Source organism: Mirounga angustirostris, unplaced genomic scaffold (assembly GCF_029215605.1).
Source record: "Mirounga angustirostris isolate CCGP_5_RB_7025 unplaced genomic scaffold, mMirAng1.0.hap1 SCAF_1, whole genome shotgun sequence".
Classification (NCBI taxonomy): Eukaryota; Metazoa; Chordata; class Mammalia; order Carnivora; family Phocidae; genus Mirounga; species Mirounga angustirostris.
In genome coordinates this window covers 32,261,564-32,274,989 of record NW_026991709.1, presented here as the reverse complement: position 1 = coordinate 32,274,989, position 13,426 = coordinate 32,261,564, and the positions used below count along the sequence as shown (strand labels likewise).

Below are 13,426 nucleotides of genomic sequence, written 5' to 3'. Positions count from 1 at the left end.
AGACAAACCTACAGACCAGCACATTGACTAGGAAATGTCAGAATTAGAAAAAAATAGAGGCAAATTCAGATATTGGTCTATACAAGGACACAAATGACACAGTAGGAACAGTGACATGAGAGGTTAAAAAGTTGGGTGATACTGAATCATGAGCCTCCCTAGACATCTACAGTGGAAAATATGTTTTTTTCCTTGGGTGAATTCTGTCCTGTCAACATTCTGTTATCTTGAGTCTTTTATATTCCTAAGAAGGACTAAACCCCAAGGAGAATACATTTATGGTTGAAAAGCCCATGCTAAAAATAAAGTGAGTAGTAAGAGGAGGATGTTTGCACTTTCATAAAAGCATCTAATTCTTTTCAAAAAGATGTTAGGTCTTTGTATTAAGACCTACTCTGTTAATGAATCGTGTCTAACAATGGTTTAAATCTGAGATCAAAAGACTAATTTTGTGAGCATTTCTTCTGAGATGATAAACAACGTCTTCTACCCATTAAATAAAAGTTTAAATACTGTGGATGTTGTATGAATGGGAAATGGATTTTCTGAGTTCTTGGATTTAAAGTGTAGAACTGAACCTTGGTAATACTACTCTGATGGGTAGTATTTTTGGAAATGCTATTTGTGGGTAGTGTTTTTGAAAATAAAATACATTTATGAAAATGGTGATTCCATTCACTCACATGCTTTCCACTGCGCTCTATATGCCAATGACTCCAAAATTCACTCTGTTGCAGTGGTGTCCATTACCTGTTGGAGTAGATGACTCATGAGTTGTGGCAAATGCGTCAAAATAGGCTAGGAAAGAAGAAGCGGGACTGATGACAAAGGTATAAAGGGTGGTATGATTGGAAACCTTGAATTGTTATTGTGCCAGTCAACATATTTAAGTGATATAAGCCAGTGTACTCAGTTGTATAATTGCAGAGCAGAGATGGGGGATTTAGCACTGATCTAATGTGGGGATGCTACTGGGCAGCTCCAGTGGAATGACAGAGGTGCAGAGTAATCAAAGATACTGGTATGAGAGCAGTACAGATGGTAGATCAGGCCTTTGGAAGGCAGAGGAACAGGAAAGATCAGGAGGAAGTTGACTGAGATAAGATGAAGAAGGCAAGAGCCTGGATATCTGGATGAGATCAAGTGGCAGTACAGGGTGAAAGAAAGAAGTTCGAACTATTCCCCATCATTCTCCTTGCCATATAAACTGTGGTGAGGATCAAGTCTGATTGTACCTCTAAAAGTTTAGAGGAGTCCCTGGCACGTGGTCAGTACTCAGTCAATCCTCTCCACTTGTGGTGGTGGTAGTGGTGATGGATTTAGTAGTAGTAGTGATAGCAGTCGTGGTATTATACCGCCTTTCCTAGACTATGGCAATAACTTATTTTCTCTTCCTTTGGAACCTAACTTCTGGTGCATCCCCCACACTGCCACCATAACCCTCTCCCTAAAACCTTTCTGAGCTGTTGACTGGATAAATCAGAATTATTTAACCAGGTATAAAAGAACCGTCTGCCTTTACCCTAGCCTTTCTATGTCCACACACTTGAGTTGAGGGATTAAGCAGGTAAAAGATCATTAGATACAACCATATTGTGTTTCCCATCACTTCATAACAGAGTAAGCAATCACATGACTACTCCAAGTCTGGTTTCTCAGATTGGAAATCATTTTGTGTGCCTGTGTGCATTTATGTGTGGTGTGTATGCTTGCATATTCTTCTCTGTGAAATCAATTCTTTCAGATTCAGCTAGTCGGAATTAATTTCTCTTCCTCTTTATGTCTACTTTAATCATACATCTACTATAGCATTTCTCCTAGAACTTAGCAATTTGGCTGTCTCTCCCACTAAATCCTTAACAATTTATCTCAAGGACTCAGAACAGTACTTCATATCTAGTATCAACTAGCTAAATGTTTGGAGAATAGTGAATGCTACAGTCTGAACATAAAGAAAATAACACATTCAGTTAGCTAGATTATCTCTGTACTTTTGCTCTGGTCTCACACTTTTTTTCTCATACTTTTGTTATAGATAGAGACTTAGGAAAATAGTTTGTTAGTTAAGCAAACTGCATACTTATGTTATTCAGTGGTACAAGTTGAAAAGTTAATATTGATTCTTCACTCTTTCTACATAGTACAGTATCAGTAGATTGACTAATTTAGAAATAGCTTCAGTTCTCTTCAATCTGTGTGATAGTTATGTTCTGTGTATTCAAATTTAAATGTGTGAAATTAATCTGTCAAATTTATAATCAATGAGCATCCATAAACCTTTTTAGTTGATGAATTACATGGTAAAGGCAAGAGAACAGAAAAGGGAAATGTAATTTGTCTAGACATTGTGCAGAATTTTTTTCCTCTATGACTTTCTGGCATGGTTTAAGTATTAAAGGAAAGTAAACCTAACAGTTTAATGGCATACTTCCATTTCTGGTGAGCAGTCCTGCAATTCAAAAGGAAGAAATGCAGCAAAAGGAAGATCTAGCAGGAGGATGCTCCGTTCAAAATTACCTTGTCAGGATTTTTGTGTATGGAATTAACTCGGCAGGGGCAGAGGAATGCTTAAAATGGCAGCTAGCTTCTTCTTGTTGCAAAGACATATGTCTTGATTTGTAATTACTAGAAAAACAGGTTACACATACTGTACTTTAAATGATTTTCCCAGAAATGGGAACTAGTACAGACATGTATGCAAAGGGCACACCACACTCTCCTTTTAATTTCCCACAAGTTTTGTTTGTTTTTTGTTTGGTTGTTTTTGTTTTTGTTTTTTTTGTAAATCAGAACCCTTTAATTAGAAATAATCACTGGATAGTTAGCTTTTATATAGCTTTGTTGAAAGAACAAAGTCATTGAAAAAACAAAGTCAAGATGTAAAAATAGACCTCATCTTCAAACAGCTGAATTGAACAGGAATGAAATGAATACTCACCAAAAATCATATATGGAAAGAATTATAAGAAATGTTATCCTAAAATAATTGGGAACTTAAAGGAACCAAAAACTTGATTTTGTAAAAGTAAAATCTCTTTTTGGCCTTCACTTTACCGTTATTCAAAATCAAACAAACAAATTAAAAACAGCAACAACAAAAAGGATTTTGCTTAATGTGAAGAGCGTAGCCAGAAATCTATGGGCTGCTTAATTACTATCCACTATATAGGCGATTTAAATTTGAATGAGATTTTGACATTTAAAAGAATATCAATTTATACACTTGATCTTTCATTTTTTTTAATTTTTAATTTTTTTTAACAAAAGGGTCTTTATATGAAAAAAGCCAAAGGTGCTTCTGGGGCGACAGGACAGGCAGGCCAGCTTCTCAGGGCTCAGGGACATTTGGGCAGATGCGATGAGTCCTCTGTGTCAACCTGGGCTGTTTCTGGGAGAGGTGGCACGGCTCAAAGACAGGATAAGCTTCAGGGGCCCCAGCCTCCAGGAGTTCTGGAACAGGCTCCTCCTTGGACAGCACTGAGAGTTCATCACTGCTGCCTGCAGTTATGCCCCCAGGATCTCTCTCTTGGCCCAGCGTCAGGGGCTGAGAACCCTGTGGGACCTCTGCCAGTGGTCCCACAGGTGACACAGGGTGGCTGGGCAGGGGGTGCCTCCAGGGCTGGGCTCAGTGCACTTCTGCAGGGAGCCTTCCAAATGGAAACTCTGGTTACTGTTCTCATCATTGAGATCTGGCAGGATGAGGAGGCCACCCCCTTGGGGACTGGCACCCATGCCCTGCTGCTCCAGGCCTCAGTATCTCTCAGCCCTGCCACTTCCCCTTTGTTGCTCCTCCTCCTGGGGTCCACCACTGGCACCTTGAACATAAATGAAGGGAAGTGTCGCCCACAGTCACCCAGTGCTTCTTCCATCTCCAGACATTCTCGATGGTCTCCATCAGCTGCTTGATGTCATCCTTGGCCAGGCTCTGGGTCACGGCTCAAAAGTCCACCTGGCCATGCTATAGGGGCAGGGGCCAGGGCTGGTCCACCTCCAGTGCCTCAGACCCAGGCTCGGTGACAGGCCTGGGCACCACTCTCTCAGCCTGCTGTCCCTCCTGCTGTTGGCCCAGCCCTCCCTTTATAGCTGATCTTTTTAAAGTAAACCACTCCATAAAGTTCAGTGATCATTTTTTTTTAAATGTTATTATGTTATGTAAATCACCATACATCATTAATTTTTGATGTAGTGTTCCATGATTCATTGTTTGTACATAACACCCAGTGCTCCACTCAATACGTGCCCTCTTTAATACCCATCACCAGGCTAACCATCCCCCACCCCCTCCCCTCTAGAACCCTCAGTTTGTTTCTCAGAGTCCATAGTCTCTCATGGATCGTCTCCCCCTCCAATTTCCCCCCCTTCATTTTTCCCTTCCTACTATCGTCGTTTTTTAAGATAAATGTATTATTTGTTTCAGAGGTACAGGTCTGTGATTCAATAGTCTTAAACAATTCACAGTGCTCACCATAGCACATACCCTCCCCAGTGTCTATCACCCAGGCACTCCATCACTCCCACCCCCCACCACTCCAGCAACCCTCAGTTTGTTTCCTGAAATTAAGAATTCCTCATATCAGTGAGATCATATGATACATGTCTTTCTCTGATTGACTTATTTCACTCAGGATAATACCCTCCAGTCCCATCCATGTCATTGTAAATGGCAAGTTTTCATTCCTTTTGATGGCTGCATAATATTCCATTGTATATATACACCACATCTTCTTTATCCATTCATCTGCTGATGGACATCTTGTCTCTTTCCATAGTTTGGCTATTGTGGACATTGCTGCTATAAACATCAGGGTGCATGTACCCCTTTGGATGCCTACATTTGTATCTTTGGGGTAAATACCCAGTAGTGCAATTGCTGGGTTGTACGGTAGCTCTATTTTCAACTTTTTGAGGAACCTCCACACTGTTTTCCAGAGTGGCTGCACCAGCTTGCATTCCCACCAACAGTGTAGGAGGGTTCCCCTTTCTCTGCATCCCCGCCAACATCTGTCATTTCCTGACTTGTTAATTTTAGCCATTCTGACTGGTGTGAGGTGGTATCCCATTGAGGTTTTGATTTGGATTTCCCTGATGCCGAGTGATGTTGAGCACTTTTTCATGTGTCTGTTGGCCATTTGGATGTCTTCTTTGGAAAAATGTCTGTTCATGTCTTCTGCCCATTTCTTGATTGGATTTTTTGTTCTTTGGGTGTTGAGTTTGATAAGTTCTTTATAGATTTTGGATACTAGCCCTTTATCTGATATGACATTTGAAAATATCTTCTCCCATTCTGTCGGTTGACTTTTGGTTTTGTTGACTCTTTCTTTTGCTGTGCAAAAGCTTTTTATCTTGATGAAGTCCCAATAGTTCATTTTTGCCCTCACTTCACTTGCCTTTGGTGATGTTTCTAGAAAGAAGTTGCTGCAGCTGAGGTCGAAGAGGTTGCTTCCTGTGTTCTCCTTTAGAATTTTGATAGACTCCTGTCTCACATTTAGGTCTTTCAACCATTTTGAGTCTATTTTTTTGTGTGGTGTAAAGAAATGGTCCAGTTTCATTCTTCTGCATGTGGCTGTCCAATTTTCCCAACACCATTTGTTGAAGAGACTGTCTTTTTTCCATTGGACATTCTTTCCTGCTTTGTCAAAGAGTAGTTGACCAGAGAGTTGAGGGTCCATTTCTGGGCTCTCAATTCTGTTCCATTGATCTATGTGTCTGTTTTTGTGCCAGTACCATACTGTCTTGATGATTACAGCTTTGTAATAGAGCTTGAAGTCTGGAATTGTGATGCCACCAGCTTTGTTTTTCTTTTTCAACATTCCTCTGGCTATTCAGGGTCTTTTCTGGTTCCATACATATTTTAGGATTATTTGTTCCATTTCTTTGAAAAAAGTGGATGGTATCTTGATAGGGATTGCATTAAATGTGTCGATTGCTCCAGGTAGCACTGACATCTTCACAATATTTGCCTTCCAATCCATGAGCATGGAACGTTTTTCCATTTCTTTGTGTCTTCCTCAATTTCTTTCATGAGTATTTTATAGTTTTCTGAGTACAGATTCTTTGCCTCTTTGGTTAGATTTATTCCTAGGTATCTTACAGTTTTGGGTGCAATTGTAAATGGGATCGACTCCTTAATTTCTCTTTCTTCTGTCTTGTTGTTGGTGTATAGGAATGCCACTGATTTCTGTGCATTGATTTTCTATCCTGCCACGTTACTGAATTCCTGTTATGAGTTCTAGTAGTTTTGGGGTGGAGTCTTTTGGGTTTTCCACATAAAGTATCATATCATCTGCAAAAAGTGAGAGTGACTTCTTTGCCAATTCGGATGCCTTTTATTTCTTTTTGTTGTCTGATTGCTGTGGCTCGGACTTCTGGTACTATGTTGAATAGCAGTGGTGATAGTGGACATCCCTGTCGTGTTCCTGACCTTAGCGGGAAAGCTCTCAGTTTTACCCCATTGAGAATGATATTCGCTGTGGGCTTTTCATAGATGGCTTTAAGAGGTATGTGCCCTCTATCCCTATACTCTGAAGAGTTTTGATCAAGAAAGGATGGTGTACTTTGTCAAATGCTTTTTCTGCATCTATTGAGAGGATCATATGGTTCTTGTTCTTTCTTTTATTAACGTATTGTATCACATTGATTGATTTGCAGATGTTGAACCAACCTTGCAGCCCAGGGATAAATCCCACTTGGTTGTGGTGAATAATCCTTTTAATGTACTGTTGGATCCTATTGGCTAGTATTTTGGTGAGAATTTTTGCATCCATGTTCATCAAGGATATTGGTCTGTAATTCTCCTTTTTGATGGGGTCTTTGTCTGGTTTGGGGATCAAGGTAATGGAGACCTCATAAAACAAGTCTGGAAGTTTTCCTTCCATTTCTATTTTTTGGAACAGTTTCAGAAAAATAGGTATTAATTCTTCTTGAAATGTTTGGTAGAATTCCCCTGGGAAGCCATCTGGCCCTCGGCTGTTGTTTGTTGGGAGATTTTTGATGACTGCTTCAATTTCCTTCGTGGTTATAGGTCTGTTCAGGTTTTCTATTTCTTCCTGGTTCAGTTTTGGTAGTTTTTACATCTCTAGGAATACATCCATTTCTTCCAGATTATCTAATTTGCTGGCATATAGTTGCTCATAATATGTTCTTATAATTGTTTGTATTTCTTTGGTGTTGGTTGTGATCTCTCCTCTTTCATTCATGATATTATTTATTTGGGTCATTTCTCTTTTCTTTTTGATAAGTCTGGCCAGGAGTTTGTCAATCTTATTAATTCTTTCAAAGAACCAGCTCCTAGTTTTGTTGATCTGTTCTACTGTTCTTTTGGTTTCTGTTTCAATGATATCTGCTCTGATCTTTATTACTTCTCTTCTCCTGCTGGGTTTAGGCTTTATTTGCTGTTCTTTCTCCAGCTCCTTTAAGTGTAGGGTTAGGTTGTGTATTTGATACCTTTCTTGTTTCTTGAGAAAGGCTTGTATTGCTATATACTTTCCTCTTAGGACTGCCTTTGCTGTATCCCAAAGATTTTGAACAGTTGTGTTTTCATTTTCATTTCTTTCCATGAATTTTTTTAATTCTTCTTTAATTTCCTGGTTGACCCATTCATTCTTTTGTAGGATGCTCTTTAGCCTCCATGTATTTGAGTTCTTTCCAACTTTTCTCTTGTGGTTGAGTTCTAGTTTCAAAGCACTGTGGTCCAAAAATATGCAGGGAATGATCCCAATCTTTTGGTACTGGTTGAGACCTGATTTGTGACCTAGGATGTGATCTATTCTGGAGAATGTTTCATGGGCACTAGAGAAGAATGTGTATTCTGTTGCTTTGGGATGGAATGTTCTAAATATATCTGTGAAGTCCATTTGGTCCAGTGTGTCATTTAAAGCCTTTGTTTCCTTGTTGATCTTTTGCTTAGATGATCTGTCCATTTCAGTAAGGGGGGTGTTAAAGTCCCCTACTATTATTGTATTGTTGTCGATGTGTTTCTTTGCTTTTGTTATTTATTGCCTTATATAATTAGTTGCTCCCATGTTAGGGGCATAGATATTTACAATTGTTAGATCTTCTTGTTGGATAGACCCCTTAAGTAGGATATAGTGTCCTTCCTTATCTCTTATTACAGTCTTTGGTTTAAAATCTAATTTGTCTGATATAAGGATTTGTCACCCCAGCTTTCTTTTGGTGTCCATTAGCATGGTAAATGGTTTTCCACCCCCTCACTTTCAATCTGGAGGTGTCTTTGGGTCTAAAATGAGTCTCTTGCAGACAGCATATGGATGGGTCTTGGTTTTTTATCCTATCTGATACCCTGTGTCTTTTGATTGGGGCATTTAGCCCATTTACATTCAGGGTAACTATTGAAAGATATGAATTTAGTGCCATTGTATTGCCTGTAAGGTGACTGTTACTGTATATTGTCTGTGTTCCTTTCTGGTCTATGTTGCTTTTAGGCTCTCTTTTTGCTTAGAGGCCCCCTTTCAATATTTCTTGTAGGGCTAGTTTTGTGTTTGCAAATTCCTTTAGTTTTTGTTTGTCCTGGAAGCTTTTTATCTCTCCTTCTATTTTCAATGACAGCCTAGCTGGATATAGTATTCTTGGCTGCATATTTTTCTCGTTTAGTGCTCTGAATATATCATGCCAGACCTTTCTGGCCTGCCAGGTCTCTGTGGATAGGTCTGTTGTCAATCTAATGTTTCTACCATTGTAGGTTACAGATCTCTTGTCCTGAGCTGCTTTCAGGATTTTCTCTTTTTCTCTGAGATTTGTAAGTTTTACTATTTGATGTCGGGGGGTTGACCTATTTTTATTGATTTTGAGGGGTTTCTCTGTGCCTCCTGGATTTTGATGCCTGTTTCCTTCCCCAAATTAGGGAAGTTCTCTGCTATAATTTGCTCCAATATAACTTCGGCCCCTCTCTTTCTTCTGGGATCCCAATTATTCTAATATTGTTTCGTCTTATGGTATCACTTATCTCTTGAATTCTGCCCTCATGATCCAGTAGTTATCTCTCTTTTTCTCAGCTTCTTTATTTTCCATCATTTGGTCTTCTATATCACTAATTCTCTTCTGCCTCATTTATTCTAGCAGTTAGAGCCTCCATTTTTTATTGCACCTCATTAATAGTCTTTTTTATTTCGACTTGGTTAGATTTTAGTTCTTTTATTTCTCCAGAAAGGGTCTCTCTAATATCTTCCATGCTTTTTTCAAGCCCAGCTAGTATCTTTATAATCATCATTCTGAACTCTACTTCTGACATCTTGCTAATGTCCGTATTGATTAAATCCCTGGCAGTTGTTACTGCCTCTTGTTCTTTTTTTTTTTAGGTGATTTTTTCTGTCTTGTCATTTTGTCCAGAGGTGAATAGATGAATGAGAGAACAAAATGCTATCAGGGTAACAATGACCCCAGAAAAATATACACTAAACAAATCAGAAGAGACCTGAAACCAGGGGAAAAGAAAGGGAAAGAAAGAAAAAAGAAAAGAAAAAGAAAAAAAAAAGATTTAAAAAAAAAAGAATATGATCAAATATGATCAGGCTAGTGAATAGATCAGTGCCACACACTAGATTTTGGGTGTATTTTGGTCTGTTAGAAGAAACTGCCTCCCAAAATTTTAAAGAAAGAAAAGCTTATATATGTATAAAAATAAGGGTAAATACGATGAAGGGATGGAATATGACTATAAAAGTTTGAGTGATCATTAATGGCTCCCAAAACTTCATCTAGTTTAATTTTACTTCTCACGGTTTTCTCTGAGATCACTTGAGATGTTTTCATTTTTCTTGGGAGTGGAATTGCTAGGTCAAAACTGCAAGTTTAAATTTTGAAGGACTCCTTTTCTCTCCTCCTCCTCCTCCTCCCTCTTCTTCTTTCTTGGTATGTTGCTGGATTCAGTTTGCTAGCATTTTGTTGAAGATTTTCACATCTACTTTTATAAGAGATGTTCATTTGTGATTTTCTTTTCTTATCATGTCTTTGTCTGGTAGTCTGGTTTTAGGGATCAGAGTTATGCTAACCTCATAGAATGAGTTAGGGAGTTTTCACCCTTTTCTGTTTTTTCACAGGATTTTTTGAAAAGGTGATATTAATTTTTCTTTAAATGTTTGGTAGAATTCACCAATGAAGCCATCTGAGTTTGGACTTTGGGGAGGGACGGGATATTTTAAAATTTCTAATCTAATCTCTTTGCATGTTATAGATCTGTAAAATTCTCTGTTTCTTCTTGAGTCAGTTTTAATAGTGTGTCTTTTTAGGAATGTGTCCATTTCATCTAAGTTATTTAGTATACTGACATATATCCTACTCTTAATTTTTTGAAAGATTTTTTTAAGATAAATGATAAGAATATTATATTTTTTATTTTATTATGTTATGTTGATCACCATACAGTGCATCATTAGGGGTTTTTTTTTTTACATTTTTTTCTCTCTCTTTTTTTTTGTTTTTGTTTTTAAAGATTTTATTTATTTATTTTGAGAGAGAGAGAATGAGAGACAGAGAGTATGAGAGGGAGGAGGGTCAGAGGGAGAAGCAGACTCCCCGCCGAGCAGGGAGCCCAATGCGGGACTCGATCCCGGGACTCCAGGATCATGACCCGAGCCGAAGGCAGTCGCTTAACCAACTGAGCCACCCAGGCGCCCCTTACATTTTTTTTATTATGTTATGTTAATCACCATACATTACATCATTAGATTTTGATGTAGTGTTCCATGATTCATTGTTTGCATGTAACACCCAGTGCTCTATTCAGTACGTGCCCATCACCAGGCTAACCCATCCCACCATTCCCCTCCCCTCTAGAACCCTCAGTTTGTTTCTCAGAGTCCATAGTCTCTCATGGTTCATCTCCCCCTCTGATTTCCCCCCTTCATTCTTCCCTTCCTGCTATCATTTTCTTCTTTTTTTTTTTTAACATATAATGTATTATTTGTTTCAGAGGTACAGGTCTGTGATTCAACAGTCTTAACACAATTCACAGTGCTCACTGTCCTCTCTTATACTTCTGATTCTAGTAATTGGAGTCTTCTCTCTCTCTTCTTCCCACCCTACCCCCACCCCACCTCTCTTTTTGGTCAGTCTAGCTAAAGGTGTGTCAATTGTGTTGAATTTTCCAAAGAATCAGCTTTTGGTTTCAATGATTTTCTCTTCTCTGGTTCAAGAATTTCCACTTTAATCTTTATTATTTCCTTCTGTTTTCTTTAGGTTTACTTTGCTTTTCTTTTTCCTCTGTCTTAGGTAGATTAGGTTATTAACTTGAGATCTTTCTGCCTCTTTGTGTGTGTTTGTGTGTGTGTATGTAATATCTATTCTTTATATATATAGGCATTTATAACTATAAAATTTCCCTCTGAGCGTTACTTTAGCTGAATTCCATAAGTTTTAGTATTGTGTGTATCTTGCGTATCTTTATTTTTATTCCTCTCAGAGTATTTTTTGTTTTCTCCTGTGATTTCTTCTTTGACCCACTGGTAATTTAGGAATGTGTTGTATAATTTCTACATAATTATGTATCTCCCAGATTTCTTTCATTAGTGTTTTCTACTTTTATTCCATTATGATTAGAAAACATACCTCATGGTGGTGGTGGTGGTGGTATTATTATTATTATTAATAATATTATTATTATTATTTTACATTTAATGAGGTTTGTTTTATGCCTAGCATATGGTATATCCTAAAAAAAGTTCCACTCACACTTGAGAAGAATATATATAATTTTGCTGTGCTGAGTATTCTATAGATGTCTATTAGTTCCAGTTGGTTTGTAGTGCTACTCAAGTCTCCTATTTTATTTTTTTCTTTTTTAAAAAAGATTTTATTTATTTGAGAGAGAGACAGAGAGAGCACAAGCAGGGGGAGGGGCAGAGGGAGAGTGACAACCAGACTCCCTGCTGAGTGGGGAGCCTGATGTGGGGCTGGATCTCAGGATCCTGAGATATGACCTGAGCTGAAATTAGACACTTAACCGGCTGAGCCACCCAGGTGCCCCTAAGTCTCTTATTTTCTTGTTAATGTTCTTACTAGTTGACTCTCCATTATTAAAGTAAGATATTAAAGCTTCCAGCTATTATTGAAGTGCTGAACCCTGATGAACATTTGGCTAATGCTATGTCTGATGAACAAGTTACTGACATTCTCTCTGGGCCTTAATATCCTCATGAATATGATCATGCATTTACTTCCAGTTTATCTTCATAGGCTTCTTACCACTTTGTGACTCTATCACTTTTATTAGACCTAGGTCATAAATGAAACAAATCCATAACTCATGAATTCTTATGCTAAAATGCCACAGATGTTTTACTTTCTTCTACAAAGTTTTTTCAGTGTTACCTTCTCAAGTAGAGTCAGAATCTGAAACCTTAGGAAATCAAGACAGAGATTGGCTAGGTTGTTGGCCAACTATTGTGCTATATAGTATGTTGTTTGGATGTTATTAAAGCAGCAGAATGTTAATATTTAGACTCAATTGATATTATTTTTCCAATGAGACTTTGGGGTTTTAAATTGAATTATTATTCAGTCATAACCAGGCCTGTTTGGAGAATAAACTTGGAACTTTGATTATAGGTCTCTTGTGCTCTGTCCCTTTGGAAATGGGAGGAAACATACAAACATTAGCTTTGCCATATGCACATGAAGTTTCTAAAGTATTTGTCTCTTTCCCCTTTCAAAAACAGAAAATAAATGACTCACTGGTAACTTTTGCTGACAAACATACCATACAGCATCAGCCAAATGCCTGCCTGAGATGGTTGTCATTAGAGATCCAAAACTGTTTATAATTCAAAATCCAGAACAAACATGACCACCAATGAGATGCCTTCTCCAAATCCCAAGAATTACTTTATTAGTCCTCTGCCTCCAAATTACTTTGTGCACACTTATATTATGACACTTTTTCCTATCTGCCTTCCCCACCTCAAAAAAAAAAAAAAAAAAAAAAGGACTGAATGTTTGGAAAGAAAACTTTACCTCACAGGTAACAAGTGCAAATAAATGCATGCATTTTCATTTTAACACAATTGATTGTCATTATGGCCATGAAAAAAAAAACTGTGATATTTGTGTTATTATCTATGCATATCTCAATGTAACAAAAATAATATAGTCTACACTCTCCTACTTAAGCCTTCTATTCACAATCTACTACATTTGGTTTTAAGCTGATGGTTTACTCAGTGCCTTTGTTGAAAATTCTTATTGGTGTGCTTAGGTGAGGGGGTCAACTGCTTTTCTTCCTTGGCATGGGAATGTTATATGCTACATTTGTTGTTACGCTTTAGCAAGACTCTGAGGCCGTTCTCTGGTCCTGCTTATGGTGGCTCCCCAGAGATCGCCTGCTGGCAGGGTATTTTCTCATCTATCTCCTCCACAAGGGTTCCAAAATGTTTTTGCCAATAATACTATGTTGTCATTTATTGTCTGTAGTTGA

General features: G+C 38.1%; 1 protein-coding gene and 1 pseudogene across 1 annotated transcript in view; one reads left to right on the top strand and one right to left on the bottom strand.

Annotated features, from left to right (window-relative positions):
• Nucleotides 1-13,426, top strand: part of ROBO1 (roundabout guidance receptor 1) — a 1,126,461-nt gene that overhangs the window by 408,546 nt on the left and 704,489 nt on the right. The window lies entirely within an intron of this gene.
• Nucleotides 3,336-13,426, bottom strand: part of LOC123834589 (B-cell CLL/lymphoma 7 protein family member C-like) — a 31,595-nt pseudogene continuing 21,504 nt past the window's right edge.